Below are 12,071 nucleotides of genomic sequence, written 5' to 3' on the forward strand. Positions count from 1 at the left end.
CTACACCTCATGATGTACAAAATAATCCACCTGATGTCGCACAATCACAACTGGTGACATGCATGTGTTGTCACAGAAATTAGCATCACACATTCACTTTCGAAGCAACCAATGAAACAGTATTGAAATGATCACTGAAATGAAATGAAGACACATGGTGGCTCCCCTCGGGAAAATCCGTAGGTCACAGCCTGCAAGACAAAAATATGATGAGAAGGTGTGTACTGTGCACATCAAAGGATAGAGAGAAAGAAGACGAGAGGGGGAGAGAGAGAGAGAGAGAGTGAGGAGAAGAGAGGGGGAGAAAGAGAGAGAGAGAGAGAGTGCCGCCCCTGTGCACCCAGGCCACACGGCTCACCTGCTGCCACTGGTGTGTCTCCAACCACTTACCGGTATGCATAGCAGTACACCAGGTCACACATCAGAGTCAGAGCCGTCATCTGTAACAGAGTCCAGATACATGACTGGCACAGTACACACACTTGCACAAGACAAATTCGCCTGCCCGCCCATGCACACCCAGGGTGAGGCACCACACATGCCCGCCCAGGCCTCACTTCTCACCTTTCACCACCAGCGTGTAGATAGGAGATCCCACCACGTGCCGCTGCAAGCCACAAGCCCGGGGCCCAATGAGATGGCACCCTCCACGCCATGCAGCCATGCTGCGGAGGTCACCAGGTCTCACGTCTGGTGCTGGGTCTTGATTACTCCATGGCATAGGGCATACCAGTGCACCCAGCATCATTACAGGCTGCACACCTGCTCAGCAGCTTAAGGTGCCACTGACTCAGTGCACCCAAAGTCACCATTCCATGGCGGGATGCCTGTGCCTGCCGCAATGCTCTGTGTGCCACTAACCCTGTTCAACCCCAGTCAGCATCTCGTGACGGGGTGCCTGTGCTGGCCGCAATGCTCTGTGTGCCACTAACCCTGTTCAACCCCAGTCAGCATCTCGTGGCGGGGTGCCTGTGCTTGCTGCAATGCTCCGTGTGCCACTAACCCTGTTCAACCCCAGCCAGCGCCACGTGGTGGTAGGCCCATGCCGGCCGCAATGCTCCATGTGCCACTATCCCTGTTCAACCCCTGTCAGCGCTACGTGGTGATAGGTCTGTGCCGGCCACAATGCTCCATGTGCCACGAACCCTGTGCGCAACAATTCATGTGCCCTCTATGATTGAGAACCGTGGAGCGTCCGCCACCACCGGCATTGGGGAATGTGACGTTGGCCCCTTATGTTGGCGGAGTCACATGGCCTGTGACGCCTGTGCTGGATGGGTGTCGTCTGAGTGCAAACCTGCCCTCAGGGAGTGGTTGTGAAATGCTTCTGACAACTAGACCAGTGACCTGCACACCATTAGTGATTACGCCTGCGACGGGTAGCAATGAGGCTCCCTCCTCAGAGCGTTAGCGGAGTGGTCGGGCCTGCCATACGCTTGACCAGCGCAGGGCATGCAACAATGACTCGTGGTCTCAGGGCGTGGTTCAGTCCATGTCTGGACAAGGAAGTGGCTGATGCGTGTGTCCCTGTTGTGGTGTCCACGGGACCCGTTACACAAAATGTTATGTAGCACCCTCTGACTGGCCTCCCACAGTATGAGCATCATTGACACAAGGGGAATCCCCGTCCCTACATTCATCCCCACATACATACATGAAAGATGAAAGACATGACACAGCAGTGGTCAATGGATGTTTATTGCACATCCTCTGCAGTTTTGCAGCTGGAGCGGTACAGGGCAATGCCGAGCACACTACACAATATGGGCCAAAACTGCCAAAACGGAGCAGAGGGGGCAACACGCCCCTGGTGGGCTGATGAAGCTTGAAGGAGGGAGGGAAAAAGAACCCCTGGAGGGAGAGAGACGCACAATGAGTACATATACAGAGCACCTTTGCATTTCATGTACTCTAACCCCCCCCCCCCTGAGACTGGGGCTGAAAAAAATAACTAGGGCAAGTGCTGAAAGCTCCACCTGCCCCCTGGTGGCCACTTGTTGCCATTACTGCACTGAAGAAGCGGTGTGCAAGAATAGCAGCACTATCTTGCAGAGCAGCCCACACTTGAGGCTAGGACAGCAACAGAAGAGGACTATTTCAAAAAGAGAGCCACACACATCATGGAACTGAAAAATGGTTTAGAGGGGAAGAGACTGAACCTCAGCAGAGGTCCCCTGCCAAGCCCGATGTGACAGTGCAAGTGAGAATCTAGGAACATGAACAGCCCCATTGGAAGACTGTCACTCCCGCATGCCGCACAACTCTGCTGACCCCTCCAGCAGCCCAGAGTGGCACCAGCTCAGGTAAGAGACAAGTAGCCAAGAGCAGAAAAGCCTAAGAAGGCATCCAGCCTTACACAAAATACAAGGAGAATGTGCAGAGAAGACGCAACCCCCAGGGGATGTATTACACCACTGCAAGTGAGAAGAGTGCACCACCTACCCAAGTGGTGAAGAGCCACCACCGCAAGCCCAGGAAAGGCATCCAAGAAGAAGACAGAGCGCACTAAGTCAGAAATGCGCAGAAGGCCGCGCTAGCGAATATGACAGCACGGGCAGGCGCCCGGGAGACAAAGATATCTCTATAAAGAAGCACTGCTGAACGCAGCAAAGAGAGCAACCACATCTCTACTGCACTAGCAAAGCACCGCAGTGGGCCTCCCTCTTACTGTCTCAAGCCAGAGTCGGCGGTGACCCAAAACAGGCAAGAGAGGAGTCACACACTCCACGTGGCAGGCTGCCATGGCAACATTTGCTCCAACAACCAGCGACACGCAACCGAAGGCATGTCACCCAGCAAGCAAGGAGCGTGCCGGAGCTAAGGCAGAAGCAGGCGCCACAACATCGCCGCCTCGAGATCCAAGTTCTACGCCCTCAAAGGAAGAAGAGAGTGACAGCCCTGTCCCCCCGTAGATAGATGAACACAGGTGGGCTGAACAGACCAACAAAGGGAGGAGACCGAGGAATGGTACAGCAAGCCAAGAGCACACCCTGACACACCAGAGAGCTACCAAGGCGGACCGAGGGCCCTGGAGACAGCACCAAGGGAGAATCAAGAGTAAGCTGCAGCAAGCACAAACCGAGTCTCATCCCAATGCTTCCCCAGTTGAGCGTCAATCGGCGTCCCTGGATACAGCCTTAAGGGAGAACCAAAAGGAAGCTGGAGCAAGCACAAACCGAGTCTCATCCCAGCACTTTCCCAGGTGAGCGTCAACCGGCGTCCCTGGATACAGCCTCACGGGAGAACCGAACATAAACCGCAGCAAGTGCAAACCGGGTATCATCCCATCGCATCCCCGGGCAACCGTCCACCCCAGAGTGTCAGCAGTCTGAGTCAAACTGTATCCTTGCTCCAGACTGCAGATGCCAAGGGTGAGGATCAGCACCAAGTGTCTTTCCCCAAACCACTTAAAGACGAAGTCGGCAGTGGCCCCAAGCCAGGCAAGAGAAGATCCAACCACTCTATGTGTCAAGCCACCAATGAAACTCAACCTCTGCAAGGCGGAGGCACATGGCTGCCAAGTACCTCCTGACATCCAACTCTCCCAGCAGGTCACCGCCACCTGTCATCCTGAGTCACCACCTGCCTGGCAACCGCCATCATAGTATCCTTCAGCACATGCGTCAAACACCACTACCAGAGTACAGGTGGACTGGAGTCCTACACTGTTGCCACACCAGCCGACTAAAGAAATCAGAAGCTACCTGTGAACCTGGCCCAGACCGGAACTGCGTCAGCGAGAGCAAGCTTTGGCCAGGACTCATCCACCTGTGAGGGTAGTGCGTGTGACTAATTAACTGCTCCTCAGCGGTCCTGCAGCTGCCCCCAGTCGGCACACAAGCGGCCCCAGCGCAGCCTTCCTGCAGTCCAGCACCAACCCCGACAACGGGCCTCCCAGGGGAGAGGGAGAAGAAACATTGCCCAACCAACAGGTTATAGGTTATAGCCAAGCGGTTCAACAGAGACATTTGATCAGGCAACACTTCAGTGATCTCCAACCTAGGACCCCATCCACATCCATGACGCAACCCACTATACAGAACTGTTAGAACTCACCACAGACCATCACCAACATCAGTAAGGTGGGAACCATGCAAGACATGTCATCATCAGTGAACTGACGGTATGCAGCAGACGTCTCCGAGCCAGTCGTCGTGTCCCGAACCCTTCAGGTTAATCTACGGGTGCCCGCCGAGAAGGTCCTGCTTCTAGCAAAGTCACCAGCTCATGTCTGACGCCGTCCTGCCAAATACAAAGTAGGGAGAATACCTGCCAAACAGATTCAATTATATGCCTAACGAAGAGGTCCTTTGGTAAATTTAGAACCCCCGAACCTCAAATAATCATATCAGAACATGATAACAAATATATAGAAATTTTATGACATAGAAAAAAAATGTCAATACATAAATATCAGACCACATTAAGCTTTTCTTTTTTTTTTTAAACCAAATAGCTCATCAATACAGTCCCACATACCAAAATCATACAAAACTCTCATACCATCATACATACCAAAGTTACATACAATTCATACCACACACAGGTAACACATTCACAAGTACATAACAGCCATGGGCTGATCTAATTGTTGTAGGTGGAGAACAGTCATCGGGGGGATGGAAAAGAGATCAGTGAGGTTATCCCCAGATGAGAAAAACGCTGACTCGCATTTCGGTGTTTGGCCCCGAACAGGGCTACACCTTCATCAGGGCGGAGATCTACAATTCACAGTGGGAAAGAATATCTGTAGAAAAAATACACAGTTCAGAGACAATCAAAACTAACTAATCAATTTAATTTAAAAGCATGGCTGTTCGGAGGGTTAAAGAACAAAAGTTTTCTATTATCAAAAAAGTTGTAGAGGACCGGAAAAAATACAAAATTCACATTAGAACACACAGGATAAGTTTACATCAAGTAAAATGAAGTTGCAGTTTTAAACAAAAACGTAGGGGAGGGAAAACAATTACAGATTTTCAAAAAAGACCAGTGTCAAGCAGAAACAACAATAAATAAAGACCTGAAAAAAATAAGAAAGTTTAGGATTCAAATGGAAGAGACACATAAGATACCCCAGACAGTTGTGAAGTGATAAAAAACAGGAATGATATGTGCAATTCACATCAGGACCCACAGTGATTTCAGCAAACATACAGGAGGATATTAGTCTCATAGTGGTCCATACCGATTTTAAATGGAGGCACGTCAAATTTCAAGGAGAATGACTGCCCTCAGGAAACCCGACTATTAAGGGATCCCAAAAAAGGAAGCTTCAAACTGAGCTCTCTGGGGAACGCCCGTGCGTAAGAAAAGAGAGGTCTTCTGGATCTATTTTCTAAATACTGTGGATAGGGGTCTAAATGAGGACTGTCCATGGGGTAATGCCATTCTGTAATGGACCACCCTGGCTGGGGGTTGTGCGTCCTTATTTTCTTCTGAAACCTTTGGCCCCCTCCCTTTGTTTCCCTGAAGCTAGGTCTATCTGTAAATTACATACTTGGACCATATGATGTGCCCGTTGTTTAAGCATGCTGGAGTTTTTGATCTAGCCTGTCCCCCCTTCTTGTTTGCTGAATCCTTCTTACCTGCCGGGACCCTGTGCTTTGCTTTTTGTTTCTGTGTGCTGCGCCTCGCGGTACCTGCTTCGTGGGTCCCGCTTCGTGGTGTGTGCTACTCCAGGACTGTGGACCTAGGGAGTGTTGGCCCTTTGGAGTCTGCTGTGGGCGTGTGGGTTGAAGCAGGGCCGCGAGCAGCAGGACCGGGACTGCATCTCCCAGGAGTCCTCGCTAGCCCGAACCGGTATCACCTGGGCCGCTCTCCCTGCTTGCCCCGCCCCACCAACGATCTTAAGAACCCCTGCCTCTGGATTGCATTTGGGACGCTCTGCTGAATCCTTCTTACCTGCCGGGACCCTGTGCTTTGCTTTTTGTTTCTGTGTGCTGCGCCTCGCGGTACCCGCTTCGTGGGTCCCGCTTCGTGGTGTGTGCTGCTACAGGACTGTGGACCTAGGGAGTGTTGGCCCTTTGGAGTCTGCTGTGGGTGTGTGGGTTGAAGCAGGGCTGCGAGCAGCGGGACCGGGACTGCATCTCCCAGGAGTCCTCGCTAGCCCGAACCTGTATCACCTGGGCCGCTCTCCCTGCTTGCCCCGCCCCATCAATGATCTTAAAAACCCCTGCCTCTGGATTGCATTTGGGACGCTCTGCTGAATCCTTCTTACCTGCCGGGACCCTGTGATTTGCTCTTTGTTTCTGTGTGCTGCGCCTCGCGGTGTGTACTGCTACAGGACTGTGGACCTAGGGAGTGTTGGCCCTTTGGAGTCTGCTGTGGACGTGTGGGTTGAAGCAGGGCTGCGAGTAGCGGGACTGGGACTGCATCTCCCAGGAATCCTCGCTAGCCCGTACCGGTATCACCTGGGCCGCTCTCCCTGCTTGCCCCGCCCCATCAATGATCTTAAAAACCCCTGCCTCTGGATTGCATTTAGGACGCTCTGCTGAATCCTTCTTACCTGCCGGGACCCTGTGCATTGCTTTTTGTTTCTGTGTGCTGCGCTTCGCGGGTCCCGCTTTGTGGTGTGTGCTGCTACAGGACTGTGGACCTAGGGAGTGTTGGCCCTTTGGAGTCTGCTGTGGGCGTGTGGGTTGAAGCAGGGCTGCAAGCAGCGGGACCGGGACTGAATCTCCCAGGAGTCCTTGCTAGCCCGAACCGGTATCACCTGGGCCGCTCTCCCTGATTGCCCCGCCCCACCAACGATCATAAAACCCCCTGCCTCTAGATTGCATTTGGGACGCTCTGCTGAATCCTTCTTACCTGCCGGGACCCTGTGCTTTGCTTTTTGTTTCTGTGTGCTGCGCCTCGCGGTGTGTGCTGCTACAGAACTGTGGACTTAGGGAGTGTTGGCCCTTTGGAGTCTGCTGTGGGCGTGTGGGTTGAAGCAGGGCTGCGAGCAGCGGGACCGGGACTGCATCTCCCAGGAGTCCTCGCTAGCCCGAACCGGTATCACCTGGGCCGCTCTCCCTGCTTGCCCCGCCCAATTAACCAAGGTCCCTATATCAACCAATCATCATTCCCACTGCGCAGGAGCAACCCGGGAGAAGCCCGGGACAAGGGAGGGCCGTCTGTGGCCATCAGGGGCTGCAGGAGGCTGGGCTGGGCCCACTCTCTAACATCCAGCATCATCTATCGGCCCTAATAGTTTAAGGTTCATTGAGCTGCCATTCTGAGGAGCTTTTTCCATACGGACATTAGTACAAGTTCCTTTTGTTTCTGAGTGGTTCAGTTGCGGTTTACAGCGTCCTTTCTCAATCCTTGTGCTGTAAAGACCGCTAAACATGTCTTCACCTGCAACTACCTCCTCATTGAATCCCCTTCTGGCCACGGTAGGGGTTGCAATTCTGGGTCCTTTAGACAAGTACTTCTCTAGGACTACCCGTGATATCGATTGAGACATTGCCCTAGCTGAGAGACGCGCCGAGCGCAGGCAATCTATCGAACTCCTTAAACTTCCCCTACAGAAGCGGGCACCCCTGGGTCCTCTGGTATCGGTCCCCTCATCTCCACCCGCAACCGAGCCAGACTTGATTGTTGGTCCACCCTTGGAAAAGCCCCATGAAATATCCCTGTCGCCCAGCCTGGTTAGGGTGGAAAGTATGCTAGGTTTAGACTTCCAGACAGGAAACGACCTACCGGTCATAGTCTCCACTAACATACCTCCCCCCATGCCTACCCAAAATATCACTTCTACTAATGAGGGAACTATTGCCTCATCAGGCGTGCTACCCCAGGCAGCTCCTAAAAATCCCCATACTAAAAGGAAAAGGATCACTAGTCCCCAAAAAGGTTGTCACCCTAAACCCCTTAAGAAAATTAGGAAACTTGGAATTGTAACAGGAGTGGGAGCTTCTCATAAGTCCAAAGGGGCCGGTTTGGGCGGGGTTCAGGCTGACAAGGGTGGGGTTTCCTCTGGAGATTCACTAGGTAATCCAAGTGACACTCTGGCGATGGCTTCTGCCGAGAGTATATCCCCAGATACACCCTTACTCACGCAGATAGAGAAATTGATGAAATCCCTACTGACCCCTATTGTAGAACGAGTGAAAAGGCTAGCGGATCGTTTGGACAGCTTTGAACAAGCAACCTTAGACAACTTTTTCTCAACTAAATCCTTAATTAAAATACATTCTAGGATGGGGACAGTGATAATGGGGGGACTCAAGCGGTTAGGACGATCTCTACCACTCCACAAGATCCCTCTAACATAAGCGAAATGGTAAGTGGGGTACCCGCTCCAGAGCCCCTCCGTCCTCCCGTTGTTAGTACTAAAGGGGGGCCTCATCCTTCAGGTCAAAACAATAAGAACAATCCCCACCTACCAGACCATTCAAGGGCAAACAAATCCCAACCCAAGAAGCATTTAGCAACCGAGACAACGGGCACTATTGATACACCCAAACCAAGGAACCCTGGAACCATTAATTGCCACGACTTAGCCCAAACTACAATGACTTGCCCCACTCCTCCCTCCACTAGTCAGCCTGACACATTTCCTCCAAAAGTGGCCTGTAGAATACCTCCTATGAATCTGCCCCCAGACTGCCATCCCTTTGTCGCCATCCTTACCAACGTACCACCGTTGTTGTTTGGGCAGCAAGAATCCTTCCAGACGCTAAAAAATAAAACCATGCACTGGCTAAGGATAAATAGACCACTGCCAGGGGAACTCGATGGGCTGATTCTTGGTGTCAGAAGGGTAGGTTGGGTAGGTAGTGGCCATAAGCGCTTTGAGGGGGACTACGTGGTAGTCAATTTCAAGGATCCCAGGGTAGCCCAGCTAATTTCTAACCAGAATTTATGTACTAGTAGTTCTGGTATTGGAGTAGTTGACCTGACCTTTTTTTATCCAATCATTTTGGTACCGTTCCAGATATAAGATGTTATCATAATCCTGCCCTTCCCGGATTTGACCCCTTCTCTGTGCCCTATCAGAAAACCCTATGGCCGGGGACCTATGGAAGGACCGCAGGCTATTGAAACAATATCTCCTCTGGGGTTGTTCTTTCACCCCCGGGTTTGAGTCCATGGTTGGATCCCTGCTTTTTGGAGACCACTAACAACAGATGGACATCCATCTCCACTGAGAGTGGTCCCCAGCCACAGGGTGATAATCTTGGTAGTGGGTCTAAGGGGGGAACCAGAGCTTTTTTGCTCAATCCCCGAGGGGGGGCAGGATACTAATCTTGTCCCCTATGTCGAGCCAAATGTGGCCGGTCCTGTCATAAAGATTCTTAGCTGGAATGTTGCTGGGATTGCAAGGAAGCTGGCTGTTCCGGACTGGAACACCTTAGTGGAGGGTTTCTCCATCTGTATCTTCCAAGAAACCTGGAGTAGGGAGCCATGCCACAAGGTAGGATATTCATCCTTCTTCCTGCCAGCAGTCCCTTCCCCTTCTGGGAAAGGTCGCCCCTCTGGAGGTCTTCTTATATGGGTCGCTATCTCACTTGGTTGTCAGGTTACCCAGCGCGTGACCGATTCACTTGACCTTTTGAGTATATCGCTCATAGGACCAAAGAGAGGGCCAGCCCTAGACATTTTTAATATCTATGTTAGGGGCACGAAGGGAGGTCAACTCTCACCTACTGTTTCTGAGCTTGAATCCCGGTTAAGAAGGGGTCCTGATAGTTCCCATGTTTTAGTCGCTGGTGATTTTAACTGTTCGTTTGAGCCTCTTGGGCTGGAGGACTCTTTGGGGACTGTTGAGGATGATAACAGGAGAGGTATACCAGCTTTGTCCTTACCTCCTATTAAAAGGTGGTCCCAAGTGGCAGTTCAAATCTACTCCCTAACCTTGGAATTTGATCTTAGGGCAGCAAATGGTAGGATGTCTCTGGACCCTTCTGGAGCGCATACCTACAATAGGGTGGATCATACGTCTAGAATAGATTACATCCTTCTTGATGTCAACTCCTGGGCCCATTTGCTGGACATGGAGGTACTCCCCTCAGTAGAGAGTGACCACAACCTGCTCTCCCTTGCTCTTCGCCCTTTCTGGACGGAGAATTCGGTAGTACATGCGTCCTCCTTAACACTTGCTCACCAGGAGCTCTATCCTTCCAATTGTGGTAGGTGTTTAAAATGGAGTAATATTATCATGGATAAAGAGAAAGTCCTATCCATCTCAACACTTCTGGTCTCTACCCAGTCCAGGCTAGATGATTCCACGCTACATCCAGAGGACGTATCATCACTCATTTGTGCTACTACTAAGGCTCTGAGCAAACTCTTCTATCTTCCCAACATGGCCTCTCGCGTTGAAAAGCCCAAACCTAGGCAGAACCCTTATGGATGCTATACAAAAAAATGTAGGGAGATAAAAAGCTCCTTGATTTGCGCTGTGAAGAGCAAGTCCCTGCCCGACATATGATTGGCAAGGAAAAATTACTCACTGACTGTGACTGCAGCAAAGAGGGAATGGGAGGATTGCTTCTGGGAGGACCTGAGGAAAGCAAGTCTGGACAGGGATGCTAGAGGTTTATGGACCCTTATAAGATCTAGGGACAGGCCAGACAGTACATTGATGACGTGCAATATCCCCCCCAGAGCTGGTTCAACCACTTCTCATCCCTCTATGTTGCAAGCGACCCACTCACCAGTAACACTCCCTTACTAGGATTTTCCATAACGGGATTAGAGTATGTTCCTTTTACTGCTAGAGAGGTGATGGATGCAATTAAAACCCTGGTACCGCTGAAAGCAGCAGGGCCCGACGGGTTACCTAGTGATTTAATACGGGCAAGCCCCAGGAAGTGGGGGATTCTTGTATCCTCACTGTTAAATGCCATCATTGAGGGCGCGCCCATTCCTGAATCCTGGAAGGGGCAGAGGTTGTCCCGATATTCAAGAAGGGGTGTCGGGACAACCCTGCCAACTACAGGCCAATAAGTCTAATCGACTCTACCAAAAAACTGGCAGGGAAGGTGATCCTACGAAGGATGCTCGAATGGATGGACGACAATAACATCTTGTCGGACCTCCAAGCCGGGTTCCGCTCTGGCACTGGGACCATCGAGCAGGCGTTTAGATTAACTCTTCTCCACTGGAAGGTGGTGGTGCTAGGAGGGGCAGTCTTTACTTAGCCTTTATAGACTTGAAGACTGCCTTCGACCTGGTTCCCAGGGAGAAGTTATGGAAGGTCCTGTTAGACTTAGGGTTGCCCTCGTACATTCTCTCCCTATTGTTAAAATTTCACGATGGCAACTTTGCACAGGTGCGCTGGGGCACGAAGGGTGAAAAAACAGAAAGAATCCCTGTGGGAAGGGGTGTCCGACAGGGATGTGTCTTAGCGCCCACCCAGTTCTCGCTTTATGTAAACGGAGTGGTCGACCATCTGCTTGGAACTCCCTCGGACGCTCCCTCCTTGGCAGGCAAACGGATCCCTACACTGCTTTTTGCAGATGACTCTCTCCTTATTTCAAAGTCCCCCATGGGTCTGCAGAGCCTTTTAAACAGTTTCCAGGAGTTCTGTTTGTTGAGAGGCTTAGTAATTAATACAGACATAACCAAGTTTCTGGTCATGGTCATGAACCCCCCCAGGAAACTTGGCAGACTTCCGACCTTGAACTCCGAGCCATTAGAGAGAGTTTCCGAATTTGACTATTTGGGTATCCGCCTCAATGACTCCCTTTCCTGGAATCCACACATCTATAAAATGCTACTGGGCCACAAAAGGGTAGGAGGAGCACTACTCAAGAAACAACGCTCCTCATCAAGCAAACCCCTAGCCCCAGTAGTGGAATATACAAAGCGAGAGGGGTCAGTGCCGCTCTATATGGGGCGGAGTTGTGGGGCACCTGCAACCTGGACCCAATAGCCAAATCAGAGAACAAGTTTTTGAAAGACCTGATGGCTTTGCCACGGAGAACTCCAACTGTGCCAGTGTTACTGGATTTAGGTTGTAGACCTATCGGAGACCAAGCGCAACTTCGCCCACTGCTCCACGAAATCTGCCCCACCAAAGGCTACTGTTGTATTGGAACTGGGTCTCTGAGAAATTACATCTAGACTCACACCACTGT

Source organism: Lissotriton vulgaris, chromosome 5 (assembly GCF_964263255.1).
Source record: "Lissotriton vulgaris chromosome 5, aLisVul1.2, whole genome shotgun sequence".
NCBI lineage: Eukaryota > Metazoa > Chordata > Amphibia > Caudata > Salamandridae > Lissotriton > Lissotriton vulgaris.